The following is a 21,458-nucleotide window of genomic DNA, read 5'->3' on the forward strand; positions in this document are numbered from 1 at the left end:
TTGATTGATTTATTTCACTCAGCATAATACTCTCAAGTTATATCCACATCATTGCAAATGGCAAGAGTTTGGGTCTTTTTGATGGCTGCATAGTACTCCGTTTTGTGTGTGTGTGTGTGTGTGTGTGTGTGTGTGTGTGTGTGTGTGTATACACCACATCTTCTTTATCCGTTCATCTGTTAATGGACATCTAGGTTCTTTCCATAGCTTGGCTATGGTGGGCATTGCTGCTATAAATGTTAGGGTGCACATGCCCCTTTGAATCACTACATTTTTATCTTTAGGGTAAATACCCAGTAGTGCCATTGCTCAGTTGTAAGGTAGCTCAATCTTCAACTTTTTTGAGGAACCTCCATGCTGTTTTCCAGAGTGGCTGCACCAGTTTGCATTCCCACCAACAGGGTAGGAGGGTTCCCCTTTCTCTGTATCCTCCTCAACATCTGTCATTTCCTGACTTGTTAATTTTAGCCATTCTGTCTGGTGTGAGGTGGTATCTCATTGCAGTTTTGATATGTATTTCCCTGATGGCGAGTGATGTTGAGCACTGTTTCATGTGTCTGTTGGCCATCTGGATGTCTTCTTTGGAGAAATGTCTGTTCATGTCTTCTGCCCATTTCTTGATTTGAATATTTGTTCTTTGGGTGTTGAGTTTGATAAGTTCTTTATAGATTTTGGATACTAGCCCTTTATCTGATATGTCATTTGTGAATATCTTTTCCCATTCTTTCAGTTGTCTTTTGGTTTTGTTGACTGTTTCCTTCGCTGTGCAAAAGTTTTTGATCTTGATGAAGTCCCAATAGTTCATTTTTGCCCTTGCTTCCCTTCCTTGTGGCAATATTTCTAGGAAGAAGTTGCTGTGGCTGAGGTCGAAGAAGTTGCTGCCTTTGTTCTCCTCAAGAATTTTGATGGATTCCTGTCTCACAGTGAGGTCTTTCATCCATTTTGAGTCCATTTTTGTGTGTGGTATAAGGAAAGGGTCCAGTTTCATTCTTCTGCATGTGGCCGTCCAATTTTCCTAACACCAGTTTTTGAAGAGACTGTCTTTTTTCCATCAGACATTCTTTCCTGCTTTGTCAAAGATTAGTTGACCATAGAGTTGAGGGTCTATTTCTAGACTCTCTATTCTGTTCCATTGATCTATGTGTCTGTTTTTGTGCCAATACCATGCTGTCTTGATGATGACAGCTTTGTATTAGAACTTGAAGTCTGGAATTGTGATGCCACCAACTTTGGCTTTCTTTTTCAACATTTCCTTGGCTATTCAGGGTCTTTTCTGGTTCCATATAAATTTTAGGATTATTTGTTCCATTTCTTTGACATTATTTTGATAGGGATTGCATTAAATGTGTAGATTGCTTTAGGTAGCATAGATATTTTCACAATATTTGTTCTTCCAATCCGTGAGCATGGAACATTTTTCCATTTCTTTGTGTCTTCCTCAATGTCTTTCATGAGTACTTTGTAGTTTACAGCTTCTGTGCCTCTTTGGTTAGGTTTATTCCTAGGTATCTTATGGTTTTGGGTGCAATTGTAAATGGGATTGACTCCTTAATTTCTCTTTCTTCTGTCTTGATGTTGGTGTATAGAAATGCAACTGATTTCTGTGCATTGATTTTATATCATGACACTTTACTGAATTCCTGTATCAGTTCTAGCAGTTTTGGAGTGGAGTCTTTTGGGTTTTCCACATAAAGTATCCTATCATCTGCAAAGATTGAGAGTTTGACGTTTTTGCTGATTCGGATGCCTTTAATTTCCTTTTGTTGTCTGATTGCTGAGGCTAGGACTTCTAGTACTATGTTGAATAGCCATGGTGATAGTGGACATCTCTGCCATGTTTCTGACCTTAGGGGAAAAGCTCTCAGTTTTTCCTATATACAGACTGATATTCGCTGTGGGTTTTTCATAGATGGCTTTGATGATATTGTGGAATGTACCCTCTATCCCTACACTTTGAAGTGTTTTGATCAGGAAGGGATGCTGTACTTTGTCAAATGCTTTTTCAGCATCTATTGAGAGTATCCTATGGTTCTTGTTCTTTCTTTTATTGATGTATTGTATCACATTAGTTGATTTGCGGATGTTGAACCAAGCTTGCAGCCCTGGAATAAATCCCACTTGGTCATGGTGAATAATCCTTTTTATGTACTGTTGGAAACTATTGGTTAGTATTTTGGTAAGAATTTTTGCATTTGTGTTCATCAAGGATATTGGTCTGTAATTCTCCTTTTTGATGGGGTCTTTGTCTGGTTTTGGGATCAAGGTAACGCTGGCCTCATAAAATGAGTTTGTCTTTTTTTTTGGAACAGTTTCAAGGTAACAGTTTCAACATAACAGTTTAAAACCAGTTTGAAGGATCAAGGTAATGCTGGCCTCATCAAATGAGTTTGTCTATTTTTTGGAGCAGTTTCAGGAGAATAGGAATTAATTCTTCTTTAAATGTTTGATAGAATTCCCCTGGGAAGCCGTCTGGTCCTGGGGTCTTGTTTGTTGAGAGATTTTTGATGACTGCTTCAATCTCCTTACTTGTTATCGACCTGTTCAGGTTTTCTGTTTCTTCCTGGTTCAGGTTTGTAGTTAATATGTCTCCAGGAATGCATCCATTTCTAACAGACTGTCAAATTTGCTGGCGTATAGTTGCTCATAATATGTTCTTATAATTGTTTGTATTTCTTTGGTGTTAGTTGTGATCTCTCCTCTTTCATTCATGATTTTATTAATTTGGGTCCTTTTTCTTTTCTTTTTGTTAAGTCTGGCCAGGGTTTTATCAATCTTATTAATTCTTTCAAAGAACCAGCTCTTAGTTTTGTTGATTTGTTTCACTGGTCTTTTGGTTTCTATTTCATTGATTTCTGCTCTGATCTTTATTATTTCTCTTCTCCTGCTGGGTTTAGGCTTTCTTTGCTATTCTTTCTCCAGATCCTTTAGGTGTAGGGTTAGGTTGTGTATTTGAGATCTTTCTTGTTTCTTGAGAAACTCTTGTATTGCTATGTACTTTCCTCTCAGGACTGCCTTTACTGTGTCCCAAATATTTTCAGCAGTTGTGTTTTCATTTTCATTTGTTTCCATGATTTTTTAAAATTCATTAATTTCCTGGTTGACCCATTCATTGTTTAGTAGGATACTCTTTAGCCTCCAGGTATTTGAGTTCTTTCCAACTTTCCTCTTGTTTCAAAGTTCTAGTTCTAGTTTCAAAGCATTGAAAATTGTTCTAGTTTCAAAGCATTGTGGTCTGAAAACATGCAGGGAATGATTCCAATCTTTTGGTACCAGTTAAGACCTGACTTATGATCCAGAGTGTGATCTGTTCTGGAGATTGCACCATGTGCAGTAGAGAAGAATGTGTATTCTGTTGCTTTGGGATGGAATGTTCTAAATATATCTGTGATGTCCATCTGGTCCCCTATGTCACTTAAAGCCTTTATTTCTTTGTTGATCTTTTGCTTAGATGATCTATCCATTTCAGTAAGGGGAGATGTTAAAGTCCCCTACTATTACTGTATTATTGTCAATATGTTTCTTTGATTTTGTTATTAATTGGTTTATATAATTGGCTGTTCCCATGTTAGGGGCATAGATATTTAAAATTATGAGATTTTCTTGTTGGACAGACCCTTTAATTATGATATGGTGTCCTTCCTCATCTCTTACTATAGTCTTTGGCTTAAACTCTAATTTATCTGACATAAGGATTGCCATCCCAGCTTTCTTTCGATGTCCATTAGCATGGTAAATTGTTTTCCATCCCCTCACTTTAAATCTGGAGGTGTCTGTGGGTCTAAAATTAGTTTCTTGTAGACAGCATATTGATGGGTTTTATTTTTTTATCCATTCTGATACCCTGTGTCTTTTTATTGGGGCATTTAGCCCATTTACATTCAGGGTAACTATTGGAAGATATGAATTTTGTGCCATTGTATTGCCATTGTATTGCTTGTTACTGTATATTGTTTCTGCTTCTTTCTGCTTTGTTACTTTTAGGCTCTCTCTTGGCTTAGAGGATCCCTTTCAATATTTCCTGTAGGGCAGGTTTGCAAATTCTTTTAGTTTATGTTTGTCCTGGAAGCTTTTTATTTCTCCTTCTATTTTCAATGATAGCCTAGCTGTATATAGTATTCTTGGCTGCATAGTTTTCTTGTTTAGTGCTCTGAATATATTATGCCAGTTCTTTTGCTCTGCCAGGTCTCTGTGGATAGGTCTACTGCCAATCTAATATTTCTATCATTGTATGTTACAGACCTCTTGTCCCAAGCTGCTTTCAGGATTTTCTCTTTGTCACTGAGACTTGTAAGTTTTAACATTAGGTGATGGGGTTTGGACCTATTTTTATTGATTTTGAGGGGGGGGTTCTCTGTGCCTCCTTGATTTTGATGTTTGTTGCCTTTGCTATATTAGGGAAATTCTCTGCTATAATTTGCTCCAATATACCTTCTTCCCCACGTCTCTTTCTTCTCCTGGGTTCCCAATTATTCTAATATTGTTTCGTCTTTTGATATCACTTACCTCTTGAATTCTCCCCTTGTGGTCCAGTTGTTGCTTGTCTCTCTTTTGCTCAGCTTCTTTATTCTCCATCATTTGGTCTTCTATACCACTAATTCTCTCTCCTGACTCATTTATCCTAGAAGAAAGAGTCTCCATTTTTTTATTGCACCTCATTAATAGCTTTTTTGATTTCAACTTGGTTAGATTTTATTCTTTTATTTCTCCAGAAAGGGATTTTTGATTTCTCAAGAAAGGTATTCTCTAATATCTTCTATTCTTTTTTCAAGCCCAGATAGTGCCTTGATAATCATCATTCAGAACTCTAGTTCTGACATATTACTAATGTCCGTATTGATTAGGTTCCTAGACATCGGTACTGTCTCTTGTTTTTTCTTTGTGGTGAGTTTTTCTGCCTTGTCATTTTATCCAGATAAGAATAGATGAATGAGAGAACAAAATACTAATAGAGTAGCCTTGACCCCAGAAAGATATACACTAACCAAATCAGAAGAGACCCAAAACTGGGCAAAGAAGAAAGAGGGAAAATTATATATATATATATATTTAGACTGGTTAACAGAACAGAGCCACACACTTGATTTTGGGTTTATTTTGTTCTCTTAGAAGAAACTACCTCCTAAAATTTTAAAGAAAGAAAAACTTATGTATATATTCAAAAATAAGGGTAAACACAATGAAGGAATGAAATATGACTGTAAAGATGAAAATTTAAAAAGATTCTAAAAGAGGAATTGGAAAGGTAAGAAGTTGGTTCAAAAAAGAAAAAAAAAGAGGAAAGAATGTGATCAAGCTGGAGAGTAGAACAAAATCATGTACTAGATTTAGATTTCTAATAGATTTCTATTCGATTTCTAATAGATTTATCAAAAAAAATTGTATCCCTAAATTTTAAAGAAAAAAAAAACCCTACATGTATACAAAAAATAAGGTTAAGTCCAATGGGGATAAAATATGAGTATAGCAATTAATATTAAAAAATATTTTTTTAGGGGTGCCTGGGTAGCTCAGTGGGTTAAAGCCTCTGCCTTCGGCTCAGGTCATGATCCCAGGGTCCTGGGATTGAGCCCCGCATCAGGCTCTCTGCTCAGTGGGGAGCCTGCTTCCCCCTCTCTCTCTCTGCCTGCCTCTCTGCCTACTTGTGACCTCTGTCTGTCAAATAAATAAATAAAATCATTAAAAAAATATTTTTTTAAAGTATTGATAAAATAGTTAAAAAGCATTAAAATAGGAAAGGGGAAAATTTTAAAAAATAGAATAAGAAAAAAATAAATTTTTAAATAAAATTTTTAATAAAAAATTTAAAAAAATTAATAAAATTAAAAAAATTAACTTTGAAAAACTAAAGGATCATGAGAAATAAACCATGAATTCTATGTGTTGCTTTACCCTAGCTCTGGAGTTCCAGAGTTCTCATTGATTGGTGAACTTGGTCTTGGCTGGATGTTCTTGCTGATCTTCTGGGGGAGGGGCATGTTGCAGTGATTCTCATACGTTTTTGCCCAATGCAGAATTGCATGACCCTTGCCAGGGGCCGGGCTATGTAATCTGCTTGGTTTTGCTCTCAATAGCTTTTGTTCCCTGAACACTTTTTGTAGAGCTTTGGAAGATGGGAATGAAAATGGTGGCCTCCCAATCTCTGGCTCAGAGGAGCCAAGAGCTCAGGCCCCACTCCTCGGTGCACCCTCGAAGAAAAGCAGTCAATCCCTCCCGACTTTCTGGTCTATGGCCATGCTCCAAGCTCACCCGGCCTGTGACTGAGCATTTCTATCTCTGGCCCATGGCTTTATTTGTAGTCTCCAAACCCAGCAGATTTCTACAGCACTATCCCACGTCACTCCTCCTGGTGAAGGAAGGTGAATCTTCTGTATCTACTTCTTGTTGGGTCCCTGCCCAAAGTGCGGTGGGCTGACTGTGCTGTGGATTATGGTTTAAGGTAACCCCGAGCTGAGAGCTCACTGGTTGTCTCCATCTCTGTAGCTGGCTTCCCCGCTCCAATACCTGGGAGCTCTGCCACACCCAGACACTCCTGGTGTTTTTGTGACCCTGTGAGTCTTGAGACCATACTGTCCCCGTGAGGACTCTCCACCCCAACCCCCACATAGCCTCTGGAGCAATGTCCCTCAGTGGAGCAGGCTTCTAAAAGTTCTTCTAAAACTTCTAAAATGCTTCTAAAAAAAGCGCTTTCTGATTTTGTGCTCTGCTGCTCTATCACTTACTGGGAGCTGGCCCCTCCCCCACTGTCTGTCTTCCCAAATGTTACCTCAGATTCACTTCTCCACATGACCTATCTTCTGGAAAGTGGTTGTTTTTCTGTTCATAGAATTTCTTCTCCTCTTCGCTTTCCTATTGACTTTGTAGCTGTTCAGAATGGTTGCAATCTAGCTGAACTCCTGGGACCTGATGATATTTAGTTCTCCTACTCCTCTGACATCTTGCTCCTCCCTTCAAAATTCACTTATTTTAAGTGTTCCATGAGTTTTAACAAATGCATTACACTTGTGTAATGATCTCTATTATACACACACACACACACATACATATATATGTAATTTAACATGTGTAATATATATATATATATATATATATATTATATGAGAAACTTATATATATATATAAGTTTCTCATAGGGTTTTATGTCTGTTTTTGTTTGGGATACAATTCTTTTTTTTTTTTTTTTTTTAAAGATTTTTTATTTATTTATTTGTCAGAGAGAGAGAGGGAGAGAGAGCGAGCACAGGCAGACAGAATGGCAGGCAGAGGCAGAGGGAGAAGCAGGCCCCCTGACGAGCAAGGAGCCCGATGTGGGACTCGATCCCAGTACGCTGGGATCATGACCTGAGCCAAAGGCAGCTGCTTAACCAACTGAGCCACCCAGGCGTCCCTTGGGATACAATTCTATGAACTGTTAGATCCGTATCAAGTCAGGGAGCATCACTATAATCAGGATACAAGTAGTTCCATCATACCAAAAATCAATCTTTGTGATAAAACATTTTTCCAGAGAAATCTTTTATTGGCCTAAGTTCTAGCAATTCCTGTAGTTATTGTTGAGCTGATGATAGTGTATATGTAACTTTAAGTTTGCACATGTTTATACTTTGTCCTTTATAGTCTGTCTAAAAGAAGGTTAATTTGGAATTCTCCCAGTTACAAGGCTGGCTCCTGCACCTCACATGTGTAAATACAATTATATGAGTTCATTTGGCAGTAAGTTCCTAAAGGTTCATAATCCGTTTTGTTCATTTTGGGCTCATTTTGTATTTCCAATCCCAACCACACTACATGTGCCTGCCTTTACACAATGGATGTGAATAAAGAATGACAGCACAGTGACTGTAAAGATAAAGAAAAAAAGAACTTGAATTATTTCAATTCTGTTATTCTAAGTGACCACTTGGAGTTTTCACTTGTGTTTAAAATTTTTTGACTGTGGAACAATTGAAATCTGCTCATATAGATCCTTTTATTTTTTTTTTTTAAGATTTTAGTTATTTATTTGACAGAGAGAGATCACAAGTAGACGGAGAGGCAGGCAGAGAGAGAGAGAGAGAGGGAAGCAGGCTCCCTGCTGAGCAGAGAGCCCATTGCGGGACTCTATCCCAGGACCCTGAGATCATGACCTGAGCCGAAGGCAGCGGCTTAACCCACTGAGCTACCCAGGCGCCCTGCTCATATAGATTCTGAAGAAACAGTGACACAGGCAGAACTGCATTTTTCTGTGTATGTAAAATGTGAGTTTCTTTGTGAATCTCCACCAAATTTGCCCTTTAAGACTTCCCTCAACTTATTTGTATATCTGTTGCTTCACGTCAAAGAAAAGTTTGAAAATTAAAATTAATTAAAAGGTTCCTTAACCCTGAGTGAAGAAAGATTGGCAAATCTGCTGTACTGTCTATTAAGCAGGAATACATGAGGATCAATTTTGCTTTGACAAATTTGCAGAATTTAAGGCTCAGCAACAGAATCTACATTATTATTCATTGCTGCAACAACCAATATGTAGGTGAAGTTTTCCCCATTTTTACAAAAAAATAAATTAAGGTACTTTAAATGTATGAAGCAATTACTTTTTTCCTTTTTTTTACTATAAATGTAATTTAATTTTAATCATATACATTATTTAATTTCTAGCATGACTGTGTATATGCAAAGTTCAAGAAAAACAGTTTTCACTGTCTGAGTTTCTGTTGTAATCTTGATTATTATTTATTCCATTTCATGATTATTACTGAAAATAATTTTGTTGTGTTGAGAAATGTGGTGTTATTCCAGGTGTCAAATATCCTGGATACAGTGCCACAAAATTTTGCTCATTTCTAGTTTTACGAGGTGAGCCCCTTGATAGAGAAGGTTGCCATTTCCTGAGGTAAGGAATGCTGAAAGAGAATCAAGCTTGGGTGAGATGCCCATATTGTTGGGACATATTGAGTCTGAGGTGTCATAGAAAGATCCATAAGAAGGTATCATGTGGGCAGATGGATACAAGACCTGGAAGCTCAGAAGAGGATTGGGCCCGATATATACACTTGTTAGTCATCCAGACACAGAAAGAAATGGAAACAATGGGGAAGGAAGGATTGACTAGAGAGAATGAACTGCATGAGAATTCAAAATGGCCAAGGACTAGTTCATGAGGGAAGTTGGCATCCAAAAGTAGATAAAGATGGGCCAGCAAAAGAAACTGGGGAGAAATGATCAGAAAGTAGGAAGAAAAAGAAGGAAAATGAGGTATCATAGCAGCCAATGAATAGGTCATGGGTTGACCATAGTCAGAGTTTCTCAGGAGTTGGGTAAGATGAGAACAAATAAAGTATGGTCAGGACTAAAGGAAATGGCACTTTCTGTTGACCATGTGGGAGAAAATTCAGGGAGTGCTATGGATGGAGGCAACCTTGTAGAAAGGTGAGGGGAGAATAGAAATGAAGGAATTTCAGGAAATAAAGACTACTCTTTTGAGAACTTTGTCAGTGATTGGAAGAAGAGAGCTCCTCTAGCAGTAGCTGAAGTTGCAGATGGGAGGGCCCCCAGGAGAGGAAAGGCTGAGGAAAGGCATATGAAAGAAGAAACACTTCAACATTCCTTTGGTGAAAGGAACCCCAACAGAGCTAGAGGATTGGTTACTCAAAGGGTGGAGGAGGGAAGAAAAGATATGTGAAGATGCAGATAATATCAGTTAAATGAATTACTTAAAATAACCTAATCATGTAAGTTTTTATGTTGATTCAGTAAAGTATGGTTTGTTAGTCACCAAAATCTTACCAAAGTTTTCCAAGTAGTACTAAAACCAGAAGTTTGAGTGCTTTGGAAAGCCAATGACATCATTAATTTTGTAGCTTTGATTAATTTTTTCAACTCATATTAGCCAAAGTTACTATATAGGTCTATTGTTGGGTCATATGACAAGCATCCAAACCGATGTTTTCTGAAATAATGCCAAAATATCTCATTTTTTCATTGTTTTTTTCTATGTCTATAATGCAGAAACTTTCATAAGTGAATGAAGTTACTGATTTTATTTCAAGGTTAAGCTATTACTGTTTACTTGTATTCGTGTCCAAAAACACAGTTTTATGGGTTATTCAGGCTAAGTAGTGCTCTATTTTTAAATGCCACAGTACTATTTGTAACATCAAAGAACTAAACATCTGGGATATAGACATGAATTTATTAATCTGTTAAATCTTAGTAGGGCTTATAGCAGTTCATCTGAACATATCATAGCTTATTATGTCATTGTTTGATATAGCATATCATATATTAAATCACATTGTTTCTATGTATATGATTTTGATCGTATGCTCTAAAGCTATAGTAGACTACAGGTTTTCTTTCTTCTTCTTTTTTCTTATACTAGTGTTTGTTTATTCTCTCTTTCTTTGTTTCTTTCAATTCCAGTATTTTTTTATAAAGATTTTATTCATCTATTTGACAGAGAGATCACAAGTAGGCAAAGAGGCAGGCAGAGAGAGAGGGAGAGAGAGGGAAACAGGCTCCCTGCTGAGCAGAGAGCCTGATGTGGGGCTTGATCCCAAGACCCTGAGATCATGACCTAGGCAGAAGGCAGGGGCCCAATCCACTGAGCCACCCAGGCCCCCTAATTCCAGTACCGTTAACATACAGTGGTATATTGGTTTCAGGTATATAATATAGTGATTCAACAATTCCACACATTACTCGGTGATCATCACAGTAAGTGTACTCTTAATCCCCATCACCTATTTCACCCATCCCACCACTCACTTTCCCTCTGGGAACCATCAGTTTGTTCTCTGTAGTTAAAAGTCTGTTTCTTGGGGCACCTGGGTGGCTCAGTGGGTTAAAGCCTCTGCCTTCGGCTCAGGTCATGATCCCAGGATCCTGAGATCGAGCCCCACATCGGGCTCTCTGCTTGGTAGGGAGCCTGCTTCCCTTCCTCTCTCTCTGCCTGCCTCTCTGCCTACTTGTAATCTCTGTCTGTCAAATAAATAAATAAAATCTTTAAAAAAAAAAAAAAAAAAAAAGTCTGTTTCTTTGTCTCTCTCCTTTTTTTCCCCTTCGCTCCTTTGTTTTGTGTCTCAAATTATAAATATTAGTGAAATCATATGCTATTTGTTTTTCTCTGACTCATTTTGCTTAGCACTATATCCTCCAGCTCCATCCATGGTGTTGCAAATAGTGAGATTTCATTCTTTTTTAATGGCTGAACAATATTTCATTGTCTGTGTGTGTGTGTGTGTGTGTGTGTATGTGTGTGTGTATACACAAACATCTTTTTTATCCATTCATCTATAGATGGACACTTAGGCTGTTTCCATAGTCTGGCTATTGTAAATAATGGTGCTATAAACATTGAAGTACAGGTATCCCCTTGAATTAGTGTTTTATGTTCTTTGGGTACATCTAGTAGTGTGATTGTTGGAACATAGGGTTGTTCTATTTTTAACTTTTGAGGAAACTCCTACTGTTTTTCCACAGTGGCTATATCAGTTTGCATTCCCACCAACAGTGCAAGAGGGTTCCTTTCTGTCCACCAACACTTGTTCCTTTTTTCTCACCAACACTTGCTTCTTGTAGATTTGATTGTAGCCATTCTGACAGGTGTGAGGTGATATCGCATTGTAGTTTTGATTTGCATTTCCCTGATGAAGAGTGATGTTGAACATCTTCATGTGTCTGTTGGCCATCTAGATGTCTCCTTTGGAGAGATGTCTGTTTAATGTTTGTTCATAATTTCTCCCATTAATTGGATTCTCTTTTTCTTTTCTTTTTTTTCTTTTCTTTTCTTTCCTTTTTTCTTTTTTTTTTTTTGGCATGTTGAGTTGCATACAGATTGAAGGTCTTCCTCTTGAATCTGTTGACTCTTCCTGGGCACATGGGCACTTTGCTGGATACACTTACCAATATTTCTCTATTGGTGGTCTTCTTTCCTTTTTGCTGGATAGATGTGGCAGCCACTGTACAAACCTTAGACACACGTGCCGAGGCAGAACTGTCCCAGTAATACCTGGATCACCTCATAGAGCAGACTGCCTATCAATACTGATTTTTTTATGGAAGTGAAATAAACTTATTTGAGCCATTTAGTTTTGAGATAGAAGCTTTAACTTGACCTTAACTAAAATAAAAAAATTAGTACCTAAAAGTAGGGTTCCGACATAACAAAAACCTAAAACATGTGTTATTGGCCCAGAGGCTAGGTATTGGTGGTGAAGAAGTAGATATTGCATGCTGGAAGCTGCTGGTACTTATTATGCCATTAAAAATTCTTGATAAAACTGTCATTCTTACCAACTTAGAAAGCCAACCATGTGCCTGTGGAGATGATAACTGTGTGGGAAGCAGTTGGGGAGAGCTGTTACATTATATTGATATATATATCTTGCTGCCTTTAGTAAGGCATAGCAAGAAAACAAAGAATGCAAACAAAAGTGGGGAAGTTGTAAGCAGTGTTTGAAAATAGAAGTGCTTCCATATCAGAAAAAAAAAAAACAAGAAATAAGACTATGTAAAGCCTTTCACAAAGCCCTGCTATTAAGACTTTCAACCAAATTAAAGGATATAGCCTTGTGCCAGAAAGCCAGATTAATATTGGTATCTCACTAAGACCTTTTGGTTCATATTTCTGTAAGACATTGTCATTAAAACAAGGGAGAAAGAAATGGGCTCAACACCAGTGCTGACATATAAGATAGACTTCAGAAGATGTCCAGAAAGGAACTTGGGTGATTGGTGAACCATGAGAGACTATGGACTCTGAAAAACAATTTGACGGTTTTGAAGGGGTTGGGGGTGGAAGGTTGGGGGAATCAGGTGGTGGGTATTGGAGAGGGAACAGATTGCATGGAGCACTGGGTGTGGTGCAAAAACAATGAATACCATTACGCTGAAAATAAATTAAAAAAAAAAAAAAGAACTTGGGTGAGGTTACTTGAACATGAAACTGACTGGTGTCAAATAGATAAAAAAGCTACTGAATTTGTAGGGAGTTGCAGGCCACAGGACTGGTCTACAAAAACTTCCAGGCTTTCTAAACTGCATTAGTGGAAAGTGTGCAAAGGAAACTATGCAGTTCCCAAGGAGAGCATGCCCTCTAGCACCCATTACAGATGTCGTGCAAGAACACAGACTAGGAAGAACCTCCCAGAGGGCATGGCTAAGACGCATGAAGGACAGTGGACAAGGCAGTTCATCCCAGAACCAGAGACCATATCTAACCTACTAACATACTCCACCTCCCAGGACAGGGAGCCTCTCCAGTTCCTATCCAGCAGTAATTTACTCATTGTTATAATCAGTGACTACCTGTGTTTGCAATTATTTCCTTTTCTGAATGGGAGATTTTATTGGGGTTATCCTCTTGTTACTCCACAATTGCATATTATGGAGGGAAAAGGGACAAATTATCTTTTAGATCACAATGTTATATACAATAAGGGATATCTCTAGACCTGATGAAGAGGACCAAGCTTCGCCTAAAGGTCTAGGATTTTGAAATAGAGGCAATCACTAGAGGGGCCTTGCCTCCCTTGAGGCAACGAGTCTATATTTGGGGAAGACAGTGCAGATTATTGTGTGGCCGGCCAGAAGGACAGGCTATAGCAGACTGCAGTTTGCAGCCACTTGCAGTCCCATTCTCTATTCTTTGTCCCATGGGCACCAGCAGAATATTACATTTTCCAGGTTTTTTGGCCAGGAGTGGCCACGTGACTAAGTTTCTGCTAATGGGATGTGAGGCTAAATACTAAAAGTAACATTTGTGTTACTTTTGCAGAGGCCGTTGTCCTGGATTTTCCACCGCCTTTCCTTCCTTATAACTGGAATGAGATGACCAGAACAAATATGGAAACTCACAGCTCAGGATAGTAGAGCTGCCTCTCTCATCTGGATACCTATATGACATAATAGTGCAGAAACGACCTACCTGCCCTGGATAGTTACAAGAGAGAGAGAGGGAGAAAAAGAGAGAAAGGTGGGGGTGTGGAGAGAAACTGCCTCACTTGAGACAATAATTTTGGTATCTCTTTATAGAAAATTTTAAAAAGTAAAAGCAGCTTAGCTTTTATTGTAATTCAAATGAACATTTCACAAGTCTCCATAATCAATGTCATATCATTTTAAAGAAGTGAATCTGCCAAAGACTATATCCAAAGAGGCAAAGGGAGTCTGCCTAAGTGTATATCCAAAGAGGAAAGATAAAAATTAGGCACAGACATAAAATGTTTTATAAGGAGATAATGCATAATTATGTAGCCATGTATATAGCTGCATAATTGTGATATTGTTTAGTTATTCATGAATAGAATCTGAGATACATATAATTAGTGAGTAGCTTAGTGAGAAAGAAGTAATTTTTTAATTTTATATTTTAATATGACTGTCTGATATCTGGGCACTGAGAGCTATTGGGATTTCCAAAATACTTCCTTTGGGAATGCTAAAAAAAAAGTGGAATGAGAGGATAAATTCCTAGATCAAATAAGTTTGGGGAATAGTACATAACCCAAGCTGAATAGATTTTAAGGGAGGGTTTTTATGGTTTTGTATATGCTATTCAACATTGCGCGTCTCTAAGAGACAACTCCTTTCCCACAGAATATGTAATGGGATCAATATATTCTGCATAATATAGGCTGTGCAATGCTGCTTTGAGCCAAATAATGAAGCCGTGATGCTTTACCAGGTGAAACATACTCTGGCTTGCAATGAGCTAAAAGTATCCATCATGCCAATCCTGCCCTCTTCTCAGAACTGTGCTCACTCCCTGACCTGGAAGGTAGCCAACCTCTCTCAGAATGCCAACACTGGCAGAAGCTGAGATACCTTCTCTGAGCCATCTAGGATCATGGACCACACCTTTCTGGTAAAAGAAAAAGTGTCACCAGTGTGGTTTAGAAGCTCCTTTCCACATATATCCCTTGTAGGATTTCAGCTGGCACGGGACACTTCAAGTAAAAATTATGAGTCTACTAAATTCAAGAGACTCTGTTATTTACATTCATACAGACTTTACAAACATGTATTCAAAATGTGGACAGTACTGGCTTGGTTTAAGAGGAATCATCAGTTCTGGTGCTGGTTTTTGTTTTAGTCTTAGGTCCCTGTGACAAAACTGTAGCTGAACTTAAAACAAAGTGACCTGCTAAAACCTGTCCCCCAAGAACAAGAGTGTGCGAGGGATGAGTACTCTTCAGAGCATTATCTTTCTGGGGATACTGTGAGAAAGTTGGCTTCTCTTTAGAAATTTCAGAGTTTTCTTTAAGGAAAGCGTAGCTTCTTAAATCAGGAATGAAATTAGAAGATAAAATCCCCTGAGGGAAAGGAGGAAGGAAAAGTGCAGAGGCTTTAGTACAAAAGAAAGAAGAAAGAGGAGATGCAGGAAGAGGCTGCCCAAGATTACTGATGATGAGGAACCCAGAAAAGAACAATGGAGCTCGGACTCTTGTGTTGGCTTCTTAAGGCTCAGAACCTCTGCGTGAATGCACTAGAACCAGAATGAGACAGGGAAGACAGCAAGGGCGGGAGGACCTCCAATGGAACTTCCCATAGAAACTCTGAAAGGAGACTTAGGCTTGCATAGCACCCCCGGATACTTTTACATTGTCCTACACTGTGTAAATATACAACCCACTGTTTAGATCTTGTGCTTGGAGTCCAACCGGATGTGCATCCTCATTTTCCACCTAATTCTGGGAATGTGGGCAAAGGACTTAACTTCTCAGTTACCTCATCTGTGAAATAGGGTATTGCTTGTAGTGCCGACAGTTTCATAAAGATAGCATGAGGGTAAAGTTCAGAAATGCACATAAAACACTTAGCATATAATGATCAATCGGTAAATGTCAGCTGTTTTTGTTGTATTTACAAATATTTACATTCTTATCACCCAGTTTTCTTCAGGATAACCCCGTGGTACCTCCTCAATTTAGATAACTACACAGATAATCAAAAAGGTTAATCTGATCAAAGTTGCACAACTTCCAAAGAGCACTCAAATGTGGGCTTCCTATTTGTGAGTTCATAGTCTAGAAATTGCCAAAACAAGGCCAGGACTAAATTCACACATACAGGGAAGTGCAGTCTTACCATGTGCCTGGAAGGAGAATGATCATATTTGGGAAGAGCTTACGTAATGCCTACGATAGGCAGCAACCTTATTTTACCTTGATAAATCAAGGTTACTCAACCCAGTCAGTGCTTCCATTTTTTTTTTCTTTCTTATTCACCCAATGATATAAGAATCTAAATAAGTAAGATGATATGCCCAACTTCTATGCCCTGGAAAAATCATTGGGCCCCCTTGCAAAAGCATTCCTCTCTTAGGTACTAAGTTCTCTAAAACTGAAGCACCTAGAATCATTAAATGAAAAGTAAAAATATTATGCCTGATCACTAGGTACAGTAATGACAGGTGTCACTCACATTTCTATCCCTAGTTCTCAGACACCTGTGTTCTCCCTGTGGGAGAAGCAGCACCATTAAAAAAAAAAAAAATCTTGTAGGAGAAAGAGATTCTTTTACAAGGTGACGTTCTTCAGCTGATAATGTAACTGAGTGTTCAATTGGCCAGCCCACTGTTTTTTTTGTTCTTGTTGTTGTTGTTTTTTGTTTTTTAAAAGATTTATTTATTTATTTGACAGACAGAGATCACAAGTAGGCAGAGAGGCAGGCAGAGAGAGAGGAGGAAGCAGGCTCCCTGCTGAGCAGAGAGCCCTATGCAGGGCTCGATCCCAGGACCCTGGGATCATGACCTGAGCTGAAGGCAGAGGCTTTAACCCACTGAGCCACCCAGGCGCCCCAAGCCCACTGTTTTTTAAGCCCAATTTCTAGTGCAAGATGAGACACATAGTAGACCCAGTGAATGCCGTGAGCTCTAGCCTGTTACCTTACCTTGCCTTCCATAAAATAGAATCCTTGGTCAGAGACACTATAATATGAAGTGCTAAGACGGCGAAAGGGGGCATTTTTATATGATCAAGTCTCCTGGGAGACAGATATTGAGACAGCAGGTTTTGTGCAAAAGTTTTCTTGGAGCATGTTCTCTAGAACACGTGTGAGGAGGGAGGGAGGAGGATTACATACGGGGAGAAAAACCAAAAAGCAGTTGTAATTAGACGCCTCAGCCTATCCTTCAGGGAGCTCCAGAGCTAGGGTGGCTTTTCCCAAAGACAAGAGGATAGCTGGGCCTTTGTAGCCTTGCCTCGACCTGTTGTTGAGGTGTCACTGGGGAAGAGGTATAAGCTTGGACAAGGCATATCTTTTGGCTGGGAGTAATTTCCAGAAAGATCGTTTGTTGTGAGCTGACCCTCAGCTGGGGAAAGGAGGCCTCAGTCAGCTCACCATGGCATTCACTGTGAATGAACTTCAAGTGAAGACAAATTGTATCTAAGTAAACCCTATGAAATAGTAAATAAGTAATAAGTAAATAAGTAATAGTAAATAAATAAACCCTATTCGAGTGAAGACGCATCCCTCTTCCATGACACAAGAGTGCCATATGATCAGCCTGCCCTTTGATGGTTGGTAATTTATGCAGGTCTGTTTATCAGTGCTGCTTGCAAATGCAGGCATTCAAGTAGGACAGGAGCAATCCCAGCCAAGATGAAGGCAAATCCACATTGTTCAGTATGTGTATGACAGCTGTCCTGGCCACTATGGATAGTCAGTTAAGATGATTCTATTTTTTATTCCTTAACTTATTAAAATATTAAGCACTGATATGCATATATGCATTGATAAATTTTTCTGGTGCTGTACCAGCCTTCCATTCTTAAGAAAATCTTTCTTTGGGCAAGATTAAATCTAGACACGTTACTAGATTTGATTTGCCAATATTGTATTAGGATTTTTCCATCTATGTTCATAAGTATGATAGGTCTATAATTATCTAGTTCCCTACTTATCTAATTTTGGTGTCAAGATTAAATCAGTCTCATAAAAGAAGTTGGGTATTTTTTTTAAACCTTTTTCTGTTCTTTGAGACTGCTTTGAGGATTATCTCTTCATTGAGACTTATAGAAAATTGACCAGGAAAATTCTTTTAACAATCTGACCACTTCTACTCCCTCCTCCCCTTCAATTCCTTCTGATGCAGTGTGACTGTACCTGAAACATGCCAAAAACCTGTTTGCACGGACATTCTTCTCTCTTTTCTCTGCTTGGAATGTTCTCCCAAATACCAACATGGCTGATTTCTTAGCTTCTGAACCTGCCTTCTCAGGTTACTTTGACCTTCAACTTAAAATATCAGGCAAAATAATGTCTGTCTCAAATCACCAGCAGCCCACAGAGAGTCGTTGCAAATAATCTGGTGGTTTCTCCACAAAGCTGATAGACCTTTTGGGCCAGTAATGAATGGGGCAGCAAAGGGAGGACAGGAGTTTGTTTCCAGACTGTTGGAGCTCAGTTACTTTCTCTAGCACTTTTTATGTCCTGTTTCCTCAGAGAGAGTTTCTTTCACTATTGGGTTATTATTGAACTGGGTTAAAGAGCCATTTATTTAAGACAAAAAAAAAAAAAAATCAGGAAAGCCCCTCCATCACACCCACTTTGCTTCTTTCCATGCCCATCCTTTACTTCTATCTTCCTTTTACCCTGTTCGATTTTTTTCCAGTCTTTATCACCTTCTAAAATATAATGTAATTTTCGTTTTTTTCATAGCTTATTGTTGGCTCCCCTCACTAGAATTTCAGCTCCACAAAGACAATATACTTTTTTGTTGTGTTTTATTCATCGATGAGCCCAAGTGCCTAGGACAGTGTCTGATACATAGTAGGTTCTCAATAAATATTTGTGGAATGAATGATTTGTTGAATAAATGTGCTACTGACCTTAGAGGAAATAGAGGGGATGGAATTTTTATAACCACCAATCTAATTTCCTAATTGGTTTTTGCTTTTTAACAGTTTAGATTTTACACAATGGTGAAAGGATTCTCTTTGATAAATGGTGTTGGGAAAATTTGTTATCCACATGCAAAGATGAAATTGACCCTTGTCCTATAGGAAACACAAAAATTAACTCAAAATGGATTAAAGACTTAAATGTAAGACATGAAACCACGAAACTCTTAGAAAAAATGCATGGTAAAAGCTTGTTAACATTGGTCTTGGCAATGATTCTTTTGGATATGATACTAAAAGCTCAGGCAACAATGCAACAATAAATAAGTGGGACTACGTCAAACTAAAACCTTCAGTAGCAGAGGAGGAAAATCAACAAAATGACCTATGGAATGTGAGAAAATATTTGTAAGCCATAAATCTGAAAAAAAGTTAATGTCCACAATATATAAGGAACTCATAAAACTTCAGTAACAGTCTATCCATCCATCAATCAAATAAGATAACCCAATTCAAAATTGAACAAAAAATTTGAATAGCTTTCTTTCCAAAGAAAGCATACAAGTGCACAACAGGTGTATGAAAAAATGCTCAATGTCACTGATCATCAGAGAAATGCAACCAAAACCACAATGGACTATCACTTCACACCAGTTAGGATGGTTATTATAAAAAAGACAAGGAATAACAAGTGTTGGTAAGGGTTTGGAAAAAAGGGAACCCTTAAGTACTGTTGGTGGGAATATGATTTGGTATAACCATTCTGAAAAACAGCGTGGAGTTCCCTCAAAAAGAACAATGTGGCATCTCAGAGATACCTGCAGTCCCATGTTCATTACAGTATTACTCACAATAGCCAAGATAGGGAAACAACCTCAGTGTATGTCGGTAGATGAATGGATAAAGAAAATGTGATATGTATGTATATATCCACACACAATTGAATATGATCCAGTCATAAAAAAAAGGAAATCCTGCCATCTGTGACAAAGATGAATCTGGAGGATGTTATCCTAAGTGAAATAAGTCAGTCATAGACGAATACTGTATAATCTCCTTTATATGTGGAAACTGAAAAAGTTAAACTGATAGAACCAGAGAGTACAAAGATGATGCCAGGAGCTGGGGAGTGAGGGAAATGGGGAGATACTGGTCAAGCTCTCAGTTTTAAGATGAGTAACTTTTGGGGATTCAACATACAACATGGTGATTATAGTTAATAATACTGTTGTGTATACTTGAAATTTTGCTCTGATAGTAGATCTTAAGTGTTCTTGCCACACATGCAAGCATGGTGAACATGCAAAGTGATGAGTGTGTTAATTAACTTGGAGGTAATAATTTTACAATGCATACTTCTATTAAATCACCACATTGTATACCTTAAAAAATAAAGCTTATTAGCATCCTAGAAAAAGATTTTGTTTTCCTTCATCAGTCAATTCTGGTGATTTATACTTTTTCATGATATTGTCACTCTTCTAAGTTGTGAAATTTATTGGCAATTGTTATTCAAACTAATTTCACAAGACTTTAATAAGATCTTATATATAGTCATATCCTGCTTTTTTTCATTTCTGATTTGTCACCCCCACACCTGTATTCAGGATAGTCTGTCTTGTGATTATTTTCAAAGAATCAGCTTTAATTTTGCTGATTATCTCTGGTGTTCTCTATAGTTGTTAACTTATGCTTTTATTTATATTATTTCCTTTCTTCTTCATTCCTTTGGTTACTATTTTTCAAGCTTCTTGAATTGAATACTTAACTCATTTATTTTTAATAGCCCTGTTTTAAAAATGCTTTTACTACTATAATGGATCTCTAGTTCCACTCATGCTACATTCTGCAAGTGTTAGTATATAGTTCATTTATTATCATTGCGTTCTATAAATATTTTATAATTCCATTGTGTCTTCCTCTTAAATCCATTAGTTATTCAGGAGTATATAAGGTTTGGGAGAAACTATCACATACTACTGATTCTTCATTTTTTATATCATGGACAGAAATCATGTAGTATATGATATCAATTATTTGAAATGTTTCAAGAATTATTTTATGGTCTAGTACTTATTCAAATTTTGACTATCAAATTTTAAATATATACTGTATATCAAGTTTCTTTGTAATTCAGTCTTACCAATTCTGTTCTTCTTTTCTTTATTTCTGGTCTTTTGGTGAAAAATTTCTTTTTCTTTTAAAGATTTATTTGACAGACAGAGATCACAAGTAGGCAGAGAGGCAGGCAGAGAGAGAGGGAAGCAGGCTCCCCGCTAAGCAGAGAGCCTGATGCGGGGCTCAATCCCAGGACCCTGAGATCATGACCTGAGCCGAAGGCAGAGGCTTTTACCAACTGAGCCACCCAGGTGCCCCTTTATGGTGAAAAATTTCTAATAGAAATGTAGAAAAATCTGCCACAGTATTTTTTGTCAATTTCAGTTTTTAATTCTTTTAGTATTTGCCTTATAAATATTTAAGAGTTGCTGAAAAGAGCACCTAAGTTCTTTATTATTAAATAGTTTTGTGTCTTTCACTTATGAATTAGTGTTCTTCCTCATCTCTACTAATGTTTTCCTTAAATTCTCTTTGACATAAAATGCCATAGAAATCTTATTTTAGTCAGCATTTTTTAAT

The sequence above is a fragment of the Enhydra lutris genome, unplaced genomic scaffold, assembly GCF_002288905.1.
Source record: "Enhydra lutris kenyoni isolate GAN:26980312 unplaced genomic scaffold, ASM228890v2 scaffoldscaffold35, whole genome shotgun sequence".
Lineage (NCBI taxonomy): Eukaryota > Metazoa > Chordata > Mammalia > Carnivora > Mustelidae > Enhydra > Enhydra lutris.